Raw genomic sequence first — 25,881 nt, forward strand, 5'->3', positions numbered from 1 at the left:
AATTGGAAGAATTGATTGTGCACACCCTAGAAGGTGGTAGGATCCTTTTGCAGAGATCCCAACCTTGGAGCCATCTGGGAGGTAAAGCAGACTTTTGGAAAACACTGATGCCTTCACAAAACTCCCAAAGATTATAAAAAATTTTGGGTGGCACCCAGATGCCAGAATTTTTAAAAAGCCATTCAGATAATTTTAATGTGTAGCCAGAGTTAATAAGCTCTGCTTTACAGAATAGGAAGAGGAAGAAAACAAGAAATGTAAAGGGAGAGTAGTTATGGGCTGTAATTTTCTCAAATCAAATGGAAATGCATCTTGGGGATTTCAGACAGAAGCGTATCCACGGGATGCTGCTTACAGTATTTCTGTGAATGCTCTGAGGAGTGAAAAAAGATAGCATTAAGTATGTCTGACAAGAAGTTAGTGCTTTAATAAATCCTTATTTCCCCCCTTAAAATTATGGATAATTAATGGAGACCTACGTGTGCAATTAAGCACATACCAGCCTTGCATAAAGCTTTGTCACCTTGTTTTGGTCCTTCACGCAGTGCTTCTCTACCTGTTTTTATGTCATGGTACACTGAGAAAATGATGTTGGGTCTGCACGTTGGAGTGAATAACTGAGGCTGCAACCCAGCTGCTGCCAAGTCTGAGGTGTCGTTATCTGGTGGCACACAGCAGTGACTTTTTGTTCCTGGAAGGCTGGAGAGTTTGTAAGAGCTGCTGGGTATTTCTTGACAAAAGTGTCCTCCTCAAGATTATTATCATTTTACCTATAGCACCAGTGAGACACTGGAAGTCAGTGAGATGGCTATTACATTCATAAGGTAATAATAAGAGCTACAGTTTGTCAGGTGAATGCTGTGTGTAACTACTATGCTGAGGTGATTCTCGTCCATCAGCTCCTTCAGTTCTTCTGACCACCTTGTAAGGCAGGCGTGTGTATTCCGGTTCCCATTTCCCATATGAGGAACTTGAGATCCACGAGGTGAGTGATTTGCAACCCTCACTACTCCTAACCATTGTTCGGTAACACCTCGAGTACTTCATCATTTCCATTCTGTGCACTGTCCCTCTCTAATCACTCCTCCTGGATTTGACCATGGCAAACCCTGGGAAGGAGTATTCTACCTCAGATTTTGGCTACCTGGAACCTTCCTCATTTTCATTTGTGATTCAAACCCTGCCTCTTCTTGGTGGCTCTCCTTGACCACCATGTCGGTCTCCTCTGCCTTGGAGTCTCGTAGTGCTTATAATCTGCTCTGTTGTACTCATACCTTCTGTTCCATGTTGTTAGTACTTTTGTGCATGTGTGAATGGATGCACATGTGTGTGTGCTTTATTTCCCCAAAGAGCCTACGAATTTTTTTTTTTTAAGATTTTATTTATTAATTTGAGAGAGTGAGGGAGAGGGAGTGAGAGTGCATGAGGGGGCAGGGGGAGGGGCAAAGGGAGAGGGACACGCAGATTCCCCACTGAGCTGGGAGCCTGATGCAGAGCTCAATCCCAGGACCCTGGGATCATGACCTTAGCTGGAGACAGATGCTTAACTTACTGAGCTAGCCAGGTACCCCAAGGGCTTTCAACTCTTGATAGTGGGTCTGTGTCTCATGCTTCTGTTTCTCTATAAACATCTCAATTAATTACTAATACCTACTGAGCCTTACTATGATTGTTTTTCAGGATCTTTTAACAATTTTTTTCCCTTGAGGAATGGAATGAAGCAGGATAGATGGTATATGATTGTGGAAAACGTGGCGCATTAAGACTTGACAGACCTGTGTTTTAGCTCTGGTTCTGCCATTCATCACTTGCATGACAAGTCATATAGTTCCCAGACTGTTCCCAGAAAATAACATTTCTTATTTGTGAAATGGCATGATAGTGTTACCTTGCAGAATAATTATGAGGATAGTATTATCTTGCAGGATAAAATAATAGGACCCAAAATGTGTCCTTAGAAAATGATAGCTCTTTTATAATTATTATTATGTATCATAGTGGGTTGCCAATAGGATTTTTTATGACATAACTTTTGTAGGGACAGTGTCAGGTTCTGTTAAAATGGGTTATCTCTGTGTATTTGTGTTTTATGTCATGGTTAGTGAGGAATGTTGGTAAGACTGACAGAAGCAGGCAGCAAAGCAGGTGAGTGAGAGGCAGCCAATAGAGGCTGCATGGAGTCTTATTAGTGAGGTCCATTTAGTCACAAATTCACATCCTGGGTATTCATTTGCATTGTACATAATAGCAAGAGCACTGAAGAGGGAGTCAATAATGCTAGATTTATTGCCTGGCTCTGTTGCAAACTGGTTGTGTGATGATGAACAACAGCCAAGTCCAAGTACCAGATTAGGCCCAGCCAGTTCAGAAACCTCTGTCCTCTGAAGTCTATTTAACAATGCTTTCCTCCTTTGTTCTCAAAGACAACAAAAAGACTCCTTGACACTGACTGGATCGCTCCCTCCATGGAACAACATCATGCAAAGGTTTATTAGAGAATGAAAGTTAGAAGCAGTTATCTTCTCCTTTGTGCCATCAGTTCACATTTTTCTCTCTTACCGCCTACAGCTGAAGGGCTTGTTTAATTTATCATCAGTATCCAAACAGAGACACTTTCGAGACTGAAAGGGGTTGCTACTGGCAATGAAACCAGAACAACAGGGACAAACTGGGATTTTTCTGGACCAGTCAGGTTGTATGGCTACAGTGCCTCTTGATGGCACTTTGTTTACAAGTCTAACTTTCCCACCAGATTGTGTTCTTTCCGAGGCAGATCATGTCTCACTCATCGCAAGATCCCCAGCATCTTATACAGGGTTTAGGACACAGTGGATGCTTGGGTGTTTGGTGCATGAAGGAACTCATGAATTAACTAGTTGGGAACACGTTGGGTAACCTTTAGTAGCTCAGGTGAGCTCTTGGGGACTCTGGAAAATGAGCAGTAGACCAGTGATTTCAAGTTCCTTCCAACTTATCAGCCTGCAACTCTTCCCACCTTGGTCAGTTTCTGCTTATACCCTTCCTCTTGGATGACTGAGATGTGCTGTGTGAGCACCAGAGGAAAGCCCCAGCCCTGCCATGGAGCTAGTGGTGAGAGGGCTGTCAATGCTTCCTTTGCTCTGAGCCCAGGGAAAGAGCTCTTCACATCTGTGAGAGTCTGAATGGTAGAAAGGAGAAATAAATTAAGAAAACCATGCTGTGCCTTTTTGATTTACGGTCAGTTAAAAGAGAAAGGGAGAGAGAAAGAGACATAAAGAGGAGGCTCAACAGTGCCAGGGTCATAGAATATATTGGTGACCAGTGACCAGGATAGGAAGAGCCTCAGACAACTGTTTACTAAGGGAAATCTTTCAACCTGAGCTGGGGGAGCTGAGCCCTTGGAGTCCTCCAGCTTAAGCCCAGGGGCGGTATTTTTGTCAGTGGCAGCCCTTTCAGAGAACCATGACTGCAGTCATATTGAATCATGAACTAGATTAGCCACATTAGAGGTTTAGCTACAATATATTTCAAAGTTAAAACACAGGCTATGGCAGTGGTATCAAAACCTATAATTTCTGATGCAAATGAACTGCATGAAAAATGGCCCCTGACTACTGGGATAGACAGAGGATTATGTGAGTGAAATAACATGGCAGTTATGTCAAAATTGGAAGAATAACTGTATTCCAGAATAGTAAATTATTATCACCGCCTGACTGGTAGAGTAACCCATAAGGCAAGAGAATGTATTTTTTTTTGTACCTGGGTAAAATTACATTGTCAATTTTGTTTAGTCCCTCTTTAAAAACTGAGCATTCATTTTTGAAAATATGTGTGGAACATAAGGTGACATTTGGAAAAAAAGCATAATTTTCAAAGAGTACTGATCCCATTAGTTCTTATATTACAGATGTCGATGAATTTAACTTTTATAGTGTTGCTAACACATGGAAGGCATAAAACGGACTTTCAGCTACCTAGGATTTTCAACAATATCTCAGGGAAGTGCTTGACCTTTATAAAATGTTTTTGGGGGGCCATGCTATGGCATTGGATTTTGTGAGAACAAGTCCACACAATCAGAAATCTCTACCTTCAAATGCTAAGGTCATTTTTTATTGGCTGAGTAACCTTATGCAACCTACATAATTGTACTGAGCCTAACTTTTCTTATCTTTAAAATGGAGATAATACCTTTCTTATTAAGGCTTCATAAAGATTAGAAATGATAATAAAGGGAAAGTTTTAAAATATATTTATCTTCATATATCTATATACTCTAAAGAACAACTGATATCATTGTTGTTATTATTTAGTCTTTGCTATGATATGTATCTTGTAAAATTCATACTCTTAGGGTCAAGTTAGAGGTTAAAGCTGATAGAGTAGGTTTAGTATTTTCACATTTTCAACTTTTGTGCATGTTTGAATTGACTGTAGTAGTGGGTGGTGCGTGTATAGTGAATTAACCTTTTTAAAGGTAGCATTTTTAAAGTTTTTAACAGATTAAACTGTAGAATCCTCTCAATCTGAAGGAAAATATAGATCTATTTCATCTTTATTTTATTAAAATATCATTTACTTAATATCAGATTTTAAAATATTAAAATATTTAATATATATCATTTTTTAAAACTTTCATACTCACTGTTACTGTGAATTAGATCTATGTACTCATACATACAAACACACAATAAGCAAATTTATGTATTTTTAGAATTGCCCATCTATCCCAGAGACTCACAAAACAAGGTGGTAATAATTCGTTGAGAGCAAGCTTTTGGGGTTAGGCAAACGTGGGCCTGATTTGTAGCTTTCTTTTTTGCTAGCTGTGTGACCTCAGACTCAGCCTCTGTGTTCCTAGGTTTCCCCATCTAGGAAATGTAAGTAATATCTACTATACAATTGTTGTAGGGATTAAACAAGATAATGCATAAAATGCTTGCAATGGTGCCTATCACATGGTATAATCTGCATAAATATATCTGTTATTTAAAAAGTTATGCAGGGTTTGAAACTATAATTTCATCAGAGAACAGAAATATTTACAGGGTTATTCCATACAAAGAAATCGTGTAAATATACAAATAGTTCTGACAAGGTGGTTAGCGGAATGGATCTAATTTCTGTGTAGACAATGGGATCTTTTTGGTCATTTTCATGACTGGATGGCATTGTTCACTTGTTGTTTCAGTGCATTTCTCAGCTCCCAAAAACTATTCCAGAAAGAAAAGCAAAGTTAAACATTGTACCTGGTTAACTTAATACTATGTTTAGAAGAAATAAGACTTTAAAAAAAATTATTTAATCTACCAATAAGTAGTTATGGTCTTGTGTTGATGTTATAGGTAAACTTAGTTTGATTCAGTGCATTATAGTGTTCAAATCATTTTTCACAACTGTTATTCCAGTAGAAGAGTATGGATATGATAAAGAAGTGGGACCAATACTGACAAATATGAGGAAAGCTAGTAAAAAATGTTAGGGTCCGAGTCAACATTTTTGTAGACTTGTATATATCTATATACCTATTTATATGTCTCTATCTATCTATCTATCTATCTATCTATCATTTTTCAATTATCTGTCTATCTATCTATCATTTGTTATTTGAGGATTTGAAAATGGTCTACTTTGCCATCTAATAATTTTGATTATAGGTCTCTTCTTTCTTTTGTTAAAAATCCTCAAATTCAACAATTTGCACTGGGTTTCCCCCATGGTGAATGTAATGCATTACCATAATTCAAGTCATATTCAGTCAACCCTGTGGTCTCAGGGAGCCCATACACTTCAAATTTACTTCCAAGATCATGAAGCCATCCCCTATGGCAAGTGCAAAATGCCTTTGATGTGGGGTCCAACATCTGTGCAGACTGACACACTTAACTTATGCAATGCTTTGATTTCACATTTTGATTGAAAGGTAAGGTCTTTTGAACCCAAGTACATTTAACATGAAGTCATAATAAACAATTAGGCAAATGGGCCTTGGTAGTTGTGGAGATAGCACCCTCGTTTTAAAGTCTGTCCTGGAACACCTGACAAGGAAAAAGAAAGACTTGTGTACTGTTACCACCATCATCTTGGGTTACCTGGTAGAAGTGACTCCGAATCAGCCCTTGAAATGCAACATGTTCAACATTGAACTTCAGAGATCCTAAATCTGCTCTTCTCTTGGTTTCCACAACTCAGATAATGGCACCAACATCTACTCGGGGGACTGTGCCAGGGCCGTGGTGTCATTCTTAATTCATTTCCTTCTCTTATCTTCATTTCTGTGTGTAATTGATGACCAAGACTACTTACTTCTAAAGTTGCTCTCACGTATCTAGCACTGCTTTGTCCTCATGTCTTGCTTGCTAGTCACTGTAGTCTCCCTAATTTCCTTCCTGACACAGACTTGGCCTACTCCACTCTTCCATTCTTTAGCCATGATGAAATCTTTAAGCTGCTTTCTTTCCTGAACCAGTTTCTGCACAGGATTCCTCATGTGAAGTCCAATTTGTATTTCCTCATCCACATCACCTGCTGACTGTAAACTCCTCAGAGCAGGGAATAACTCTAGTACCTAGCAGAGTGGCACATATTCACTGTTCAAAGAATATCTGTTAAATCAATATATGATCTTAAATCTTCTGCTCCCTTTCCCTATAATTAAACACCAGACCCTGATATAGGCTTGTCTATATATCTGAGTCTGTGTTGGGCATAGGAAAGGTTTCTTATAGAAATGCCACTGGGAACCTGGATTATTGTGATTTAATGAAATGTTATTAAGAGATATTAGAGCATGAAGTTCCATCTCTCATCTGCGGGTAGTGGAAATGGAGCAGAACTGATGTACGGCTTCTTGTAGAGAACAAGCCAATTTTGGAAAGAAGTGCAGGGAACGCAGGCAGAGTGGAAAGAATGTTTTGTGCACACGTTTCTTTCCTCTTCCCAGTTTACAGATTTTTTTCTGAATTGTGGTACTTAGTTGGGTGATAAGAGAATTCATTAGTCATGTATACACATAATTTTTAAGTGCTGTCCTTAGGCAAGGCTCAATAAGCATCAAAGAGACTTCAAAGGGACAGGCTTCCTGCCTCCCCAAATTCTAAAAGGTTGAGAAGATGAGATTTTAATAAAAGTATCAGTTATAAAAAGAGTCAAAACAGGAGTTATTTAGATGGTTATGATAATTGAGATGAGAAGTGCTGAATAGTTGAGATTCTATTTGGTAACAGGGCAAAATAATTATAAATTTCTCAGTCAGTGCTCTGCTGCTGCCCTCCATAAAATGAAAGTTTACACTGGAAGGAGTATGAACTTGAAGTCACATGAATTTGTGACTCTGTCATATCCTTGAAAAAAAGCTGTGGGAAGAAACCTGCTTAGTCACCCTGATCCTAAATTTTCTTACTTAAAAAACTGGGTTAAGACATACTTTATTAGGTTATCATTACATAAGATCAGTTGTGAATTAACATGACTCATGCAAAATTGCCTAATATTATGACTATTTGTTTCAATGTCAGGGCTCAGAATACATAGGAATTGTTACATGCCTAAGGGTTAGAGGAAATATTTAGAGGAGAGCCAAGTTTTCAAAGGAAGATTCAAGTATGCAATAATTTTGTCCAGGATCTAAGAGGCAACATTATGTGAAAATAAGGTAAGCAAGATGGAGCCATCACTTTAGGGGACTGGGAGGTGTTTGTGGAGGTAACCTGACATATGATGACAGGGCAGATACCAAGTAGGGCACTGTCTGGGCTGGCCAGGAAGAAAACCTATTTATGCATTATTGTGGTAGGCAGAATTCTAAGATAGGCCCCCCATTAACCCATGCCCCTTTATCCCCTCCCCTTGAGTGTGGATGTGACGGGCAAACATAGGATATCTTTTTCATAATTATGCTGTATTATATGGGAAAAGGGGTTTTACAGACATAATAAAGTCAACTAGTCAGTTGGTTATGAGTTGATCAGAAGAGAAATATCCTGGGTGGTACTGAACAAACCAGGTGAGCCCCTAAAAGAGATGAAAAAACAGCAGCAGAATCTCCAACTGTCTTTGAAGAAGTAGGTCATCACCTTTTGAGATGAGTTGCCATGTGACAAGGACCTGAGAGTGGCCTCTAGGAGTTAACAATGGTCCCTGGCTGATAGCCTGCAAGAAAATAAGGACTTTGGTTATAGAGTCATGAGGAAATGAATTTTATCAACAATCAGTGACCTTTTAGGAGGGTCCTGAGTCACACATGAAATGATAGCTCTAGAAAACACCTTGATTTCAGCCTCATGAGACCCGTAGGTCCTAGCTAACCTGTACCAAGACTCCTGACCCAAGAATATGTGAGATAATAAATTTGTGTTTTTAGCTGCTAATTTTGTTCTGCAATATCAGAAAATGAACATACTTATTCTTCCTTGTCTACTTCAGGCAGAACTAGTTGTTTCATCCTTTTGGTTCTTATAGCCTTCTAATCTCTCCTTAGTTAAGAGCCCCAGTCACCTTATTCTGTAATGTTGAGTTATGGCTCTGTCTTTCCACAAACTCTTTGTAAGGATGTGAGCTCTTTATAGAAGCTAGGTGTAGTAGAAAACATTGGGATTCCTTTAGAATCAAGGAGACCTATGTTCTAGTCCTGGTTCTACCAGTTAATCAGTGTATAATTTTGGCAGCCTACTGAACTCAAAACAACAGTTCTTATTGACAAAATGACAATAACACTACTAGACAAGTGGTTCTCAAAGGGAGCAATTTCACAACCCCCAGGGGACATTTGGTAATGCCTGAAGGTATTTTGATTGTCCCAATTCAGGGTGGGGATGTCATCTCATACAGAGATACTGGAGATGCTGCCAAAATATAATGTGTAGGGCAGCCCCCCATAAGGAATTATGTGGCCCAAAGTGTCTGTAGGGCCGAAGTTGAGAAATCCTTCAATAGACTAATAAAATTGTTAGGAAGAATGTGAAATGGTCTATGTAGTGCTTTAAATTCTGTGGGAGAGGTCATAATTCCTTTTTGAGAGGACTCTCTAAATTATTTGGAGAACTTTCTATAAACTACATATATGCTTCCACTTTCCTTACATGATCCTGAATTTGACTTCTTTACTCTTTCTCATTCCAAGTTGCTACACACATTAAGAAATGTTACAAATGGGAGTTTCTTGTGCAAGGAATAGCATGCAGCCAGGAAATGGTTTGAGAACCATTGGCTCTAAATCATGGTGGATACTGAATGGTTCCCTTTTTCCTTTCTGAGGCATATGAATTTGTCTTATGATTAGCACGTATCTGCATGCCTAACCTGTATCAGGAATATTATCAGTAATTAACTATGCTTGAAAAATGAATGCCCTTTTTTAAAAAATTAATATTTTGTAATTTATTGCTTCTCTGGCATTTTGTTCCTATTATGTTATATTTTGAAAATTAAACCTTATGGGAAAAGTGGGAAGAGAATAAACTTACAATTGAGAACTAACTGTGTCACATTGACCTATTGATTTAATATTTCCAAACCTCTCAAAAGGAGGTGTTATAACATCTGTCCCATAAAATTGCAAGGATTAAAGGAAAGCTGCTAAACTACTCCCATCTTTCTAGATGGAGCCCAAATTTCAGCTCCTTCATGAAGGCTATGGTAACTCCCATGGTGACCGTACTGTTCGTGCAAGGAACTTCATCTCTGTGTCAACTATTGCACATATTTATAATACATTTATTTGTTTGTACTTCTGTTTCCTTTACTTGAGAGATGTGTGGGTGATTTTTTAATTAAACTTTTTAATTTTGAGATAATTATATATTCAAATCTTATAAGAAATAAAACAGAAAATTCCAAGTATTCTTTACATAGTTCTCTCAAAGGTAATCTCACAACATTGTAGTACCAAATTACAACCAAGATATTGACCTCAGCAGCCAAGATAAGAACATTTCCATCACCACCAGGATCCCTCATGTTGCCCTTTTACAGCAACACCTGCATCCCTCCCAGTGGACTTACTTGTCACTTCCTGGTGACCATAAATCTACTCATCATTTCTATAATGTTGTCATTTCAAGAAAGATATATAAATGAAATCATAGAGAATATTACCTTTTGGCATTGGCTTTTTTCATTGGGTATAATTCTCCAGAGATTCACCCAAGTAGCTGTAAATATTTTACTGTCTTTTGTTGCTGAGTGGTATTCCATGATATGAATGTATTAGAATTTGCTTAACTATTTCTCCATTGAAGGGTATCTGGATTGCCCCCAGTTTGGGGCTAGTGTGAATAGAATATGATATAAACATTTCTGTAGAATTTTTAAAGATTTTATTTATTTATTTGACAGACAGAGATCACAAGCAGGCAGAGAGGCAGGCAGAGAGAGAGAGGAGGGAAGCAGGCTCTCTGCTGAGCAGAGAGCCTGATGCTGGGCTCCATCCCAGAACCCTGGGATCATGACCTGAGCTGAAGGCAGAGGCCTTAACCCACTGAGCCACCCAGACACCCCCATTTGTGTAGAATTTTGAGTGAACATAAATCATTTCTGGGATAAATGCTAGAGTGTTATGCTGTCATATGGTAGTTGCATGTTTATTATTTCAGAAACTTTCAAATTATTTTCCAAAGTGGATGTGTCATTTTACATTTTTGCCAGCAACATATAAGTGATCCAGTTTCTCCTCATCTTTCCCAGCATCTGGTGTTCTCACTATTTTTTATTTTAGCCATTCTAATAAGTATGTAGTGATATATCATTGTTGTTTTAATGATCACTTCTCTAATGTGCCATGATGTCAAATGTCATTTCATATGCTGTATAACTATATGACATCTGTGTATTATCTTTAGTAAAATGTTTCTTCATGTCTTGCTCATTTTCTAATTGGATGTTTATTAACTGTTGAGTTTCTTTTTCTTTTCTTTCTTTCTTTCTTTCTTTTTTGCCTATGGATATTTAATTCTTCCAACACCATTTGCTGAAAGAGTTTTCCTTAGTAAGTTGCTTTTATACCTTTGTGAGAAATCACTTGGGCCTATTATATGGGCCTATTTCTGGCTTCTCTATTTTCTATATAAAGCTTTTTGTATGGGTCTATTTCTGAGTTCTGTATTCTGTTCCACTACTATATGTATCCCAGTGATGATGTTAAAGGCTTGATTATTCTATCTAAATAATTGGTCTTGATAGTGGGTAAATGGTCTCATTACACTATCTTATTTTTTTTAAAAAATTAACAATTCTAATTTCTCTGCTTTTCCATATAAATTTTAAAATAATCTTGTCCATGTCTACAATATGCTGGGATATTGGGTGGGGTTATATTAAATCTATTTATCTTTTAGGGAGAATTACATCTTTACTGGGTTGTCTTCTAATGCATGAATATTGTATCTCCATTTACTTAGATCTTCCTTGGTTTATTTCATTAGCATTTTATCATTTTAGCATGTAAGTCCTAAACATACTTGGGTAGATTTATGACTAAGAATTTATTTTTTGAGTGATTATAAGTATTATTATATTTTTATTTTCAGTTTTCATGTTTTTGTGGCTAGTATATAAAAATATAATGAATATTTTTATGTATATCTTGTTTTCTTGCTACCTTGCTGAAGCTGTTTATTAGTTTACCTGAGTTTTCATCAATAAATTTTTGGGGATTTTCCTTATTTTTTTTTAAATTTTTTATTTTTTATAAACATGTATTTTTATCCCCAGGGGTACAGGTCTGTGAATTGCTAGGTTTACACACTTCACAGCACTCACCAAAGCACATACCCTCCCCAGTGTCCATAACCCCACCCCCCTTTTCCCAAACCTCCTACCCCCAGCAACCCTCAGTTTGTTTTGTGAGATTAAGAGTCACTTATGGTTTGTCTCCCTCCCAATCCCATCTTGTTTCATTGATTCTTCTCCTACCCACTTAAGCCCCCATGTTGCCTCACCACTTCCTCATATCAGGGAGATCATATGATAGTTGTCTTTCTCTGCTTGACTTATTTCGCTAAGCATGACACGCTCTAGTTCCATCCATTTTGTCACAAATGGCAAGATTTCATTTCTTTTGATGGCTGCATAGTATTCCATTGTGTATATATACACCACATCTTCTTGATCCATTCATCTGTTGATGGACATCTAGGTTCTTTCCATAGTTTGGCTATTGTGGACATTGCTGCTATAAACACTCGGATGCATGTGCCCCTTTGGATCACTACGTTTGTATCTTTAGGATAAATACCCAGTAGTGCAATTGCTGGGTCATAGGGCAGTTCTATTTTCAACATTTTGAGCAACCTCCATGCTGTTTTCCAGAGTGGTTGCACGAGCTTGCATTCCCACCAACAGTGTAGGAGGGTTCCCCTTTCTCCGCATCCTCACCAGCATCTGTCATTTCCTGACTTGTTGATTTTAGCCATTATGACTGGTGTGAGGTGATATCTCATTGTGGTTTTGATTTGTATTTCCCTGATGCAGAGTGATATGGAGCACTTTTTCATATGTCTGTTGGCCATCTGGATGTCTTCTTTGCAGAAATGTCTGTTCATGTCCTCTGCCCATTTCTTGATTGGATTATTTGTTCTTTGGGTGTTGAGTTTGCTAAGTTCTTTATAGATTTTGGACACTAGTCCTTTATCTGATATGTCGTTTGCAAATATCTTCTCCCATTCTGTCAGTTGTCTTTTAATTTTGTTAACTGTTTCCTTTGCTGTGCAAAAGCTTTTGATCTTGATGAAATCCCAATAGTTCATTTTTGCCCTTGCTTCCCTTGCCTTTGACGATGTTCCTAGGAAGATGTTGCTGCGGCTGAGGTCGAGGAGGTTGCTGCCTGTGTTCTCCTCAAGGATTTTGATGGATTCCTTTCGCACATTGAGGTCCTTCATCCATTTTGAGTCTATTTTCGTGTGTGGTGTAAGGAAATGGTCCAATTTCATTTTTCTGCATGTGGCTGTCCAATTTTCCAAACACCATTTATTGAAGAGGCTGTCTTTTTTCCATTGGACATTCTTTCCTGCTTTGTTGAAGATGAGTTGACCATAGAGTTGAGGGTCTATTTCTGGGCTCTCTACTCTGTTCCATTGATCTATGTGTCTGTTTTTGTGCCAGGACCATGTTGTCTTGATGATGACAGCTTTGTAATAGAGCTTGAAGTCCGGAATTGTGATGCCACCAACTTTGGCTTTCTTTTTCAATATCCCTTTGGCTATTCGAGGTCTTTTCTGGTTCCATATAAATTTTAGCATTATTTGTTCCATTTCTTTGAAAAAGATGGATGGTACTTTGATAGGAATTGCATTAAATGTGTAGATTGCTTTAGGTAGCATAGACATTTTCACAATATTTATTCTTCCAATCCAGGAGCATGGAACATTTTTCCATTTCTTTGTGTCTTCCTCAATTTCTTTCATGAGTACTTTATAGTTTTCTGAGTATAGATTCTGTGCCTCTTTGGTTAGGTTTATTCCTAGGTATCTTATGGTTTTGGGTGCAATTGTAAATGGGATTGACTCCTTAATTTCTTTCTTCTGTCTTGTTGTTGGTGTAGAGAAATGCAACTGATTTCTGTGCATTGATTTTATATCCCGACACTTTACTGAATTCCTGTACAAATTCTAGCAGTTTTGGAGTGGAGTCTTTTGAGTTTTCCACATATAGTATCATATCATCTGCGAAGAGTGATAATTTGACTTCTTCTTTGCTGATTTGGATGCCTTTAATTTCCTTTTGTTGTCTGATTGCTGAGGCTAGGACTTCTAGTACTATGTTGAATAGCAGTGGTGATAATGGGCATCCTTGCTGTGTTCCTGACCTTAGCGGAAAAGCTTTCAGTTTTTCTCCATTGAGAATGATATTTGGGTTTTTCATAGATGGCTTTGATGATGTTGAGGTATGTGCCCTCTATCACTACACTTTGAAGTGTTTTGATCAGGAAGGGATGCTGTACTTTGTCAAATGCTTTTTCAGCATCTATTGAGAGTATCATATGGTTCTTGTTCTTTCTTTTATTGATGTGTTGTATCACATTGACTGATATGTGGATGTTGAACCAACCTTGCAGCCCTGGAATAAATCCCACTTGGTAGTGGTGAATAATCCTTTTAATGTACTGTTGAATCCTATTGGCTAGTATTTTGGTGAGAATTTTCGCATCTGTATTCATCAAGGATATTGGTCTATAGCTCTTTTTTTTTTATGGGATCCTTGTCTGGTTTTGGGATCAAGGTGATGCTGGCCTCATAAAATGAGTTTGGAAGTTTTCCTTCCATTTCTATTTTTGGAACAGTTTCAGGAGAATAGGAATTAGTTCTTCTTTAAATGTTTGGTAGAATTCCCCCAGGAAGCCGTCTGGCCCTGGGCTTTTGTTTGTTTGGAGATTTTTAATGACTGTTTCAATCTCCTTACTGGTTATGGGTCTGTTCAGGTTTTCTATTTCTTCCTGGTTCAGTTGTGATAGTTTATATGTTTCTAGGAATGCATCCATTTCTTCCAGATTGTCAATTTTGTTGGCGTAGAGTTGCTCATAGTATGTTCTTATAATAGTTTGTATTTCTTTGGTGTTAGTTGTGATCTCTCCTCTTTCATTCATGATTTTATTTATTTGGGTCCTTTCTCTTTTCTTTTTGATAAGTCTGGTCAGGGGCTTATCAATTTTATTAATTCGTTCAAAGAACCAGCTCCTAGTTTCATTGATTTGCTCTATTGTTTTTTTGGTTTCTATTTCATTGATTTCTGCTCTGATCTTTATGATTTCTCTTCTCCTGCTGGGCTTAGGATTTCTTTCTTGTTCTTTCTCCAGCTCCTTTAGGTGTAGGGTTAGGTTGTGTACCTGAGACCTTTCTTGTTTCTTGAGAAAGGCTTGTACCGCTATATATTTTCCTCTCAGGACTGCCTTTGTTGTGTCCCACAGATTTTTGAACCGTTGTATTTTCATTATCATTTGTTTCCATGATTTTTTTCAATTCTTCTTTAATTTCCCGGTTGACCCATTCATTCTTTAGAAGGATGCTGTTTAGTCTCCATGTATTTTGGTTCTTTTCAAACTTCTGTTTGTGGTTGAGTTCTAGCTTCAGAGCATTGTGGTCTGAAAATATGCAGGGAATGATCCCAATCTTTTGATACCAATTGAGTGGTCTGAAAATATGCAGGGAATGATCCCAATCTTTTGATACCAGTTGAGTCCTGATTTAGGACCGAGGATGTGATCTATTCTGGAGACTGTTCCATGTGCACTAGAGAAGAATGTGTATTCTGTTGCTTTTGGATGAAATGTTCTGAATATATCTGTGATATCCATCTGGTCCAGTGTGTTGTTTAAGGCCTTTATTTCCTTGTTGATCTTTTGCTTGGATGATCTGTCCATTTCAGTGAGGGGAGTGTTAAAGTCCCCTACTATTATTGTATTATTGTTTATGTGTTTCTTTAATTTTGTTATTAATTGGTTTATATAGTTGGCTGCTCCCACGTTGGGGGCATAGATATTTAAAGTTGTTAGATCTTCTTGTTGGACAGACCCTTTGAGTATGATATAGTGTCCTTCCTCATCTCTTATTATAGTCTTTGGCTTAAAATCTAATTGATCTGATATAAGGATTGCCACTCCTGCTTTCTTCTGACGTTCATTAGCATGGTAAATTCTTTTCCACCCCCTCACTTTAAATCTGGAGGTGTCTTCGGGCTTAAAATGAGTTTCTTGGAGGCAACATATAGATGGGTTTTGTTTTTTTATCCATTCTGATACCCTGTGTCTTTTGATTGGGGCATTTAGCCCATTAACATTCAGGGTAACTATTGAGAGATATGAATTTAGTGCCATTGTATTGCCTGTAAGGTGACTGTTACTGTATATTGTCTCTGTTCCTTACTGATCTACTACTTGTAGTTTCTCTCTTTGCTTAGAGGACCCCTTTCAGTATTTCCTGTAGAGCTGGTTTGGTGTTTGCAAATTCTTTCAGTTTTTGTTTGTCCTGGAAGCTTTTAATCTCTCCTTCTATTTTCAATGATAGCCTAGCTGGATATAGTATTCTTGGCTGCATGTTTTTCTCGTTTAGTGCTCTGAAAATATCATGCCAGCTCTTTCTGGCCTGCCAGGTCTCTGTGGATAAGTCAGCTGCCAATCTAATATTTTTACCATTGTATGTTACAGACTTCTTTTCCCGGGCTGCTTTCAGGATTTTCTCTTTGTCACTGAGACTTATAAATTTTACTATTAGGTGACGGGGTATGGGCCTATTCTTATTGATTTTGAGGGGCATTCTCTGAACCTCCTGAATTTTGATGCTCATTCCCTTTGCCATATTGGGGAAATTCTCTCAATAATTCTCTCCAGTATACCTTCTGCTCCCCTCTCTCTTTCTTCTTCTGGAATCCCAATTATTTTAATGTTGTTTTGTCTTTTTTTTTTTTTTTAAAGATTTTATTTTCTTTATTTGTCAGGGATAGAGGGAGAGAGAGCAAGCAAGCACAGGCAGACAGAGAGGCAGACAGAGGCCCAGGGAGAAGCAGCCTCCCTGCCGAGCAAGGAGCCCAATGTGGGACTCGATCCCAGGACACTGGGATCATGACCTGAACCGAAGGCAGCTACTTAACCAAATGAGCCACGCAGGCGTCCCTAATGTTGTTTCATCTTATGGTGTCACTTATCTCTGGAATTCTCCCCTCGTGGTCCAGTAGCTGTTTGTCCCTCTTTTGCTCAGCTTCTTTATTCTCTATCATTTGGTCTTCTATATCACTAATTCTTTCTTCTGCCTCATTTATCCTAGCAGTGAGAGCCTCCATTTTTGATTGCACCTCATTAATAGCTTTTTTGATTTCAACTTGGTTAGATTTTAGTTCTTTTATTTCTCCAGAAAGGGCTTTTATATCTCCCGAGAGGGTTTCTCTAATATCTTCCATGCCTTTTTCGAGCCCGGCTAGAACATTGAGAATTGTCATTCCGAACTCTAGATCTGACATATTACCAATGTCTGTATTGATTAGGTCCTTAGCCTTCGGTACTGCCTCTTGTTCTTTTTTTTGTGGTGAATTTTTCCGCCTTGTCATTTTGTCCAGATAAGAGTATATGAAGGAGCAAGTAAAATACTAAAAGGGTGGCAACAACCCCAGGAAAATATGCTTTAACCAAATCAGAAGAGATCCCAAATCGTGAGGGGGGAGAAAGGGGAGTAAAAAGAGGTTCAAAAAGAAAGAAAGAAAAAAAAGAAAAAAAAAAGAAAAGAATTAAAAAAAGAATACAAATAAAGAAAAATATAAAAAAGAAAAAATATATATATTAGATAAACTAGTTAAAAAACATTAAAAAAGAAAAGGGTAAAAGTTGAAAAAAATTTTAGCAGAAGAAGAGAAAAAAAATGAAAAAGAAAAAAATTAAATTAACTGCAAGACTAAAAAAACCACAGGGAGAAAGCCATGAGTTCCGTGCTTTGCTTTCTCCTCCTCTGGAATTCTGCTGCTCTCCTTGGTATTGAAACCGCACTCCTTGGTAGGTGAACTTGGTCTTGGCTGGGTTTCTTGTTGATCTTCTGGGGGTGGGGCCTGGTGTTGTGATTCTCAAGTGTCTTTGTGCCAGGCGGAATTGCACTGCCCTTACCAGGGGCTGAGTAATCCGCTCAGGTTTGCTTTCAGGAGCTTTTGTTCCCTTAGTGCTTTCTATAGAGTTCCAGAGAATGGGAATACAAATGGCGGCCTCCTGGTCTCTGGCCCGGAGGAGCCGAGAGCCCAGGGCCCCACTCCTCAGTGCGCCCTCAGAGAACAGTGCCCAGTAACTCCCGTCTGCCTGACCTCCGGCCGCGCTCCGAGCTCACCGAGCCTGCGACCAGTTCAAGGTAACCCCGAGCTGTGAGCTTACTGTTGGTTCTGTCTCTGTAGCCGGCTTTCCCATTCCAATATCCGCAAGCTTTGCGACGCACAGACACCCCCGATCCTTCTGTGACCCTGCGGGACCTGAGGCCACGCTGACTCCGCATGGGCTTCATCCCGGTTTAGCCTCTGGAGTGATGTCCCTCAGTGGAACAGACTTTTAAAAGTCCTGATTTTGTGCTCCATTGCTCCGCCGCTTGCCGGGAGCCAGCCTTTCCCCCCGGGGTCTATCTTCCCGTCGCTTTGGATTCACTTCTCCGCCAGCCCTACCTTTCAGAAAGTGTTTGTTTTTCTGTTTCCAGAATTGCTGTTCTTCTTCTCTTCGATTGGCCGATGGATTTGTAGGTGTTTGCAATCTTTAGATAAGCTATCTAGCTGATCTCCTGCTAGCTGAAGTAGTCTCAGCCTGCTACTTCTCCACCATCTTTACTCCTCCCCCTTTTTGGGGATTTTCTATGTAGATAATTATGCCATTTATAAGCAGGGGCAGCTTTATATTGTTCTCTTCTGATTACCATGCATTTCTTTTCTTTTCCTGTCTTATATTGCTTAAAACTTACAGCAGTATGTAGAAAAAAAACAGTGGGAACAGACATTCTTAGCTTGTTCTTTATCTTAGGGGGAGAATATTCAGAATTTTACTATTAAGTATGATGTTAGTTGTCAGTTTTTTTGTAGATGCACATTATCAGATTGAGGAGTTTCCCCCAATCCTATTTTTCTGAGAGTTTTTGTCATGATCCAATGTTGAATTTTATCAAATGCTTTTTCTGCATCAATTGATATGATCATGTGATTTTTCTGTTTTAGTGAGTGTATATAGTGGATGGTATTGATTGCTTTTCAAATATTGAAACAGTCATATCTTTGAATAAACTCTAATTGGTCATGGTCTATAATTCTTTTTATATATTGCTAAATTTTTTTTGCTGACATTTTGTTTAGAGTTTTTGCATATATTTTTATTAGTAATATTTTTATTATCTTTGGTTTTGTTATCCTGATAATATTAGCTTCCCAAAATGAATTGGGAAGAGTTGTCTTCTACTTCCTAGAAGATATTTCATTGACTTTTAAGACTTCTGGAATATTTGGCATATATTTCAGTGAAAGCTTCTGGAATTGATTTCTTTTTTGCAATCTTTAAATTATGAACTTAATTTCCTTGGTAGGTATAGAACTATTCAAATTAATTCATATAGTTGAGGTGTGGTCATTTGTATTTTTCAAAGAATTGGTTCATTTTATCTAAGTTGCCAAATATAGGTGTGTAGAATTTGTAGTATTCCCTTATTATCCTTTCCATGTATGCAGATTTTGCCTTTAGTCCCCTTTTTTCATTTCTGAGATTGCTAATTTTTATTTCTTTCTCTGTCATTACTCCCCAGGAAAGTTGGAAATCCAAACTCCCTACCTAGTTTCTACTGACACTTTGGCAGGGACCTGATGGGGATGAAATCCTTGGCCCCATATTCTGCCATCTTTCATAGCACTATGGCAAGAGAGTGGTTGTGAGGGATGGGCTGCATGTTATAGCCAGATGAGGGTATAGGGCTTCCTGCTCGACCTTTGTTGCCATGGGTGGAGGTGGGTCCACTTTTTTTCTTTTTTAGAGGTGTTTGGTTATTTTGTTTTTAAGGTTTTATTTATTTGTTTGAGAGAGAGAGAGAAAGTGAGTGAGGAGAGAGAGAACATGAGCTTGGGTGGGGGGGCAGAAGGAAAAGGAGAAGCAGACTCTCCACTGAGCAAGGAGCCTGATGTGAGACTTGATCCTGGGACTCTAGGATAATGCCCTGAGCCAAAGGCAGATGCTTAACTGACTGAGCCACCCAGGCACCCCAGAATAGAATGGTTATTGTCTAAAAGTTTTCTCTCTTACTAGAATGCTTCTTTGTCTAGAGGGAATAAGTTTTTGATGTTTTTATTTCTTTCTCAACCTGTTGATATTTCCACACTGAAATCTTATGTAGCTCTAGGTGTGGGGTATATGAGGAAAAATAAAAGCCTAAGGAATTTACTGCTATGTCCTTCCTTGTGTTCTGAGTTTCCTGGCTGATCTGCTTTATTCCTTCTAACTTACATAATCTTTGTCTTATATATAATGCCCAGGGCTTTGTTTTTGTTGTTGTTATTGTTGTTTTTAAGATTTATTTATGATGGGACCAGGGAGGGAGACAAACCGTAAAAGACTCTTAATATCAGGAAACAATCTGATGGTTCCTGGAGGGGAATTGGGGTGATGGGGTGGTTGGGTGATGGACATTAGGGAGGGTATGTGCTATGGTGAGTGCTGTGAGTTGTGTATAACTGATGGTTCACAGACCTGTACCCCTGAAACAAATAATACATTACATGTTAATTTAAAAAAAAAAAAGATTTATTTCTTTATTTGAGAGAGTGAGGGGAGGGATAGAGGAAGAGAATCTTTAAGCAGACTGTCCACTGAGCACAGAACCTGACATGGGGATGGATCTCACAACCCATGAGATCATGACTTGAGCTTAAACCAAGAGTCCAGTGCTTAACTAGCTGAGCCACCCAGTTGCCCCATGCTCATGGCTTTTAACTCTCCTTAATGGGAAGAGCAGGGAAAACTATGTCCATCTTGTTAAAACTGAAGTTAAACAGTAATTTTTATTATTTTTATTGTAATCTGCAGCACCTATATTTGGGGTACTTAATGAAGGTTGAAAAGGAAGTGATAGAGAAATTATTTTAAACTGTAAAGCAGAAAATAAATGTAACAAATTATTCCTTTTCCATCATTTTTAAAAATAATATGGAAACTAGGAAATCTTGTACTTGTTACTAATGATAGTGGCTTTAGATTGTTTTTGTTGTGTTTTCGCATTTGACTTTATTGGAGTTAATGCTTGTGAAGTGGAATAGTCATGGTGGGGTAGCACAAAAGGAAACAAATTCCATTAGCATAAATGAGCCAATACCACAAAGACCAATATTTGCTTCAAATTGCTTGGTAAACAGGAAGTACATGGAAAATATGTCTAAATGAGCACTGTTTCTTTTGAATTAAGGCATGGAGAGTGTTGTTTTTGTGTTAATGTAGATACACTCCCTGTTTCATCAGCACATCTGTCAGAGACTGGGTTATTGTGAGGAAATGGTGTCACTGAGGGGTGAACAGTCGTGTGACTTCGGAGCTAATTTAACTTGTCAAAATGTCACATAGCTGAGTTATCTACTGAGAATTGCTACTCCTTTCAGAAAAGCAGAGCAGGTTTAATTTTGTGTAGTAGTTAATACTTACCTGAATGATTGTCTGTAAAGCATATTTTGGTAAGTTGAATTTTTCCATTTGTTTCCATTATATATTTATATATAATATAAATCCTCAGAGATAAATCTTCAGCAAATATCGTAGTAATGTGTCATAGCCTAAAACTTTGCTTATAGAAAAGCCTCTTCTGACTATACATTGCATATCCCTTTCTTATAACATTCATCCCACAGAATCCAAAGAAATACCTCTTCTACAACCTTGTTTCTATTCCACATTAAATATGCCCTTTGAAAATCTGAGCATTCATTTTGATGAAACCAATTTTCTTTTTGTAGAGCTTTCTTGACAGGAGCATATCCTTGAATTGAAGTATTTGAAGTGCTGTAAAATGATTTTATGCTGTCAAATATTTTGGTTCAATATAGGTGGCTCTATTTTTTTTTTTTTTCTGGTTTTCGGTTGTTCATAGAACCACTCAAGACATGTATTTTCCTTCAGTTCTTTCTTACCTTTTATTGTCCGTGTCTTTTACCTTCTTCCTGTTTGGTGAGTTAGTTGGTGTTTTTTCTAGAAAATGCACAATCCTGTTCCTTTTGATGTACCCTGAATTTCACCATTTACAAATGGGCTTTCACAGTAAGAAAGGTGTTACAGGCTTATTAATTATCACCCTATTTGAAGGTACAGTCTTGGATCCTCTTCTTGGCTTCAGTGAAACTTACTAAATGGTCATGATTCAGAACACTGGACAGTCACAAATCACTAGCGTGAAGTAAACGCAGACAGTTTCTGAAGTTAATACGTCAGCTCATTTGAATCAATATGTTGTCTAACTGGCCAACTATTATTATTCTCCCTGTGTAGAATTTTTTTCACACTTTTCTTATCTAGCCTCCATAGAGGAGTCATTACCTAGGTTGGATCACTTTTCTTATAGGTGCTCATAGCATTTATTATTTCATTTATTCAATCAATCAATATCTATTGCGAACTGTTATGTAGTAGGAATAATTTTAAGCTTTGTCTATTCCAGCACTTTCATGTTCTTCTTAAAAAAAAAAAAAGATTTATTTATTTACTTGAGAGAGACAGAGAGTGTGAACAGGGAGGCCAGGAGGGGGAGAGAATCTCAGGCAGACTCCCTACTGAGTGTGGAGCCCAGTGCAGGACTTGATCCCACCACTCTGAGATTATGACCTGAGCCAAAATCAGGTCAGATGCTTACCCAACTGAGCCACCCAGGTGCCTCCTTCATGTCTCTTTTTTAATAATTATTCAAAATCTTATTCACTTAAAATCTGTTGAGCAGCTACTATTTGGTGGGCTTTGTGCTAGACACATTCCCCTGCGTTGTGGATGGTTTTGCTTTTAGTTGCTTCTTTGTGTAGATTGTGAAGTTCTGACCAGACTTTAACTCCTAGAAGGAAGAAACAGTGTTTTATTCACTTATGTTTACGTTGTATCTTTGATAGTGCCTGGTTCTTAGAAGGTGCTCATATGTTTTTAATGGATGAAAACACAGGTAGGCCTGCTTTTGGTGGTAGAGTTAGGCCTGTGTTACTTACTGCATGTGAAAGGTCGTCTCTGCCTGTGGTGTCTGTGTACACTTCAATTCTATCATAAGCAGTTCCAGCCAAATTGACTCTCCTCAGGCATAGAGATGTTTTCCCTCAACCGGATTATGTGCCATTTACCATATACTACTTGATGCCAAAGTATGCTCCCCTGATGAGCATGACATTTTATTTGCATGCACATAAGCAAGTTCATAGTGTTTAATTTGAAAGTGCAATCCCACTAAGAATGCATTTGTTTATATTTATTTAGATTTATTTAAAAGCTTTTTTTTTTTTGGATGGGCACATGGAGGTGATCTAGGATATGGAAGCCTGAAAAAGCTGATGAAAGATGGTTCTCTCTTGGAGAATGGATTTGGGATGAAAAAAATGTGACCTTTAGTAAACTTCAGTCCTCTTTTGTTCTTGTTCCAGAACATTCTACAAGTAGAAACTCCTAGATCTCTTAAGGTATTTGTTTGTTTGTTTGTTTGTTTCCTGTTGATTTTATAGACTGATCATATATGTCTTTGGCGTTTGAGGTGAGTCTTCTGGTGTTTAGGTGGAGTAGGTTTGAAGGGAGCTGGTTGGTGGTTGGGGTGGGGGTATATTTGAGAGGAGTTTCCAAGGACAAATATGTCCCGGTTTCTAATAGTTAAGGATTAACTATCACTCCTTCAGGTCAACTTCAGTCAATCCATCAAGGTAATTTCATGCTGCCTCAAGGGACTGATTTTCTCAAAAATGTCATAAATATGATGGGTGGAGCAAGAGGTTCAGTTTTGCTTTGATGCAAAGTTGCCTGCATCCAGAGTGAGGCAGCCCATCCTTAGTCTGTTGTGTTATAGGTATTCCCTTTGTTGGTAGAAGATTTAGGAAGAAAAAACAAGAAGAAATAAATTGTTTTCTCATATTCAGCAATGTTCATGGTGTCTGTCTTTAATGGATGAGTGTATACCTTGCAGGTTTCTTATGTAGAGAGATTTGTGTGGCATAGGTAATGAAATAGGAAACCCAGAGCAAACACTGAAGGAAGGAAATAGTTTCTCACAGTCCCAAACACTCCCCAACTATTGCCTTCATTTCAAGTCAGTCAGCAAAGAAGTCAGCCTCCTTCTCCTTCAGGATATCTATTTTTTTTTTTTTTTTGCAATTAACCAGGAAGAAGGGAATTTTTCTGAAAGAAATTTTTTTTTGATTGAAGACTTCTAATTTAAATGGAAGCTACTGCTTTCAGGATTTAAGAGCATTATAAAGAGATCTCATAGGTTTTCCTTATGTAAAGTTTGTAATGGTTTATAGTTACACAAAGGTTAACCTATACACCTATAGGTTTGTGCTTTTTTTTTTTTTTTTTTTTTTTATGCCAACTTCATCATCACACAGAAATACCTGAATTCAACTGTCATACTGGGGGTGAAAACGGACATATATTCACAGACGCACATGGACCCTTGAGAATATTTTTCTTCTTTTATTACTCTAAAAAGTTATTTATAACTAAACCAGGGAAAACCTCAAGTCACTGGTGTGGTGAGATTCATTATTACTATTCGAATTCAAGTACGTTGGAAGTGTTACATTTGTTTCCAAGGTTCGCCAAATCACAGTGGTTTGGAAATCATCTTAAACTTGACTTTCTTTATTTCCACTTAAACCAGCATCTTATATTCACTTTCATCCATAGGCATTAAGGTAATATCAGTAAAGCTCTTGGTTTATAATTTTGTAGCCTACTTCAGTGCTGGGAGATTGGCTTACATAACTTGGTATGTAACACTGTCACAGTGTAATAACTGTCCCCACTCTGCTATTGATATAGGTATGTTTTATATCCAGTGCTTGTCCTCAGCAAATATGAAGAAAGTTGGCTAATCTCATTTACTATTAGACAATAATTATAGTACCTTGCTTTTGTATAGTACTCTAGTTTGCGAGGCACTTTCGCATGATTAAATCATTTGATCCTTTAAACAGTCTTTTGAAGTCAGCAAGGGAGGATATTATTATCTGCATATTAGAGAAGAAACAGTCTCAGAGGGGTTAAGTGGCTTGTCTATTATGAATAGTAAGAGGAAGAAGCAGGATTGGAGAGCACGAGGTCATGGCCCACAGCTGTCCACTAACCACAGTGCCTCTCAACTCTATTTTTGACCAGAACCCAAGGAATAGGGAGATTTTTCTCTTAATGGACTAAAACAAGGTTTTTTACTGCATAGCACCAAAGACAAAGTATGAACCCTTTAAAGTCCCTCAAAAATACTTATATACCAATAAAACAGCAAGTTGCTGTGAATGAGTATTTACAAGTTTAAGGGTGTAACTTTAGGGAGTATTAATGAGGAGAGTTTACTGTAGACAGCAAGTTTGAAAATTACTGCTTGTGTGTGCTGTTTGTTAGAGTTCTCTGAGAAGCAGACACCAAGACATGATTAGACAGACAAGAGATTGATTGGAGAAAAGGCTGCAGGAGGAAAAGGGCAGGTAGGGAGCTGGAGCAGGTGGGAGAACCTTTACATTAGGGCACCATGCAGGTCTGACCCCTGGGAAGGAAGGAGGGTAGGCAGAGAAAAAGGTGGGCAGGAAGAGTCCGAGACTGTAGTCCAGTTATAAGAAAGTTTGCATTCTGGATGATGGGAAGCCCTAGAGCCAGAATCTTCCATAGAGGGGTCCTCTATCTCACAGGATGGGGTCTGTGTTAGTGAACCAAAGGGCTTAGACCCTGGCTGGGAATAGCCTGTGGGAAGCATGGTCTCAGCATGAATGTGGCGGTGGGTTCAGAGCATAGCAGCTGGGACAAGACAGCCAATTACATTCCCTTCAGCAAGAGATCTGAGTGGCATGCTTTCTTGGACACCACGTATATGCCATGGTACAACATTGATTTTTCCACCTCCTCAAGAGTAAGGAGTAAATAAAAACAACAGCAGATAGTCTTACCGAAACACTGGGATACCAGAAATAGAATTAAAAGCTTAGCTATCACATTAATAAACTGACCTCTAATATGAAGGGTGTGCTAAGTTTCTGGAAGACTTGGATTTTGGTTTTTCAAAGGTTTTATTTGCAATCCTTTTCATAACCAAACTCTGTGCTCTGTGATGACTAGATTGATAAACTATTATTGTATTCCTAACACAAACAGAGTGCCTGGTCCATAGTAAATGCTTAGTAAATTACTGTTGAACAAATAGGTGACCACAGTTAAAAAAAAAAAAAAGGACATATTATTTCTGAATGTTTTTCGTTTCTTCA

This window comes from Mustela nivalis, assembly GCF_964662115.1.
Source record: "Mustela nivalis genome assembly, chromosome: 2".
Taxonomy (NCBI): domain Eukaryota; kingdom Metazoa; phylum Chordata; class Mammalia; order Carnivora; family Mustelidae; genus Mustela; species Mustela nivalis.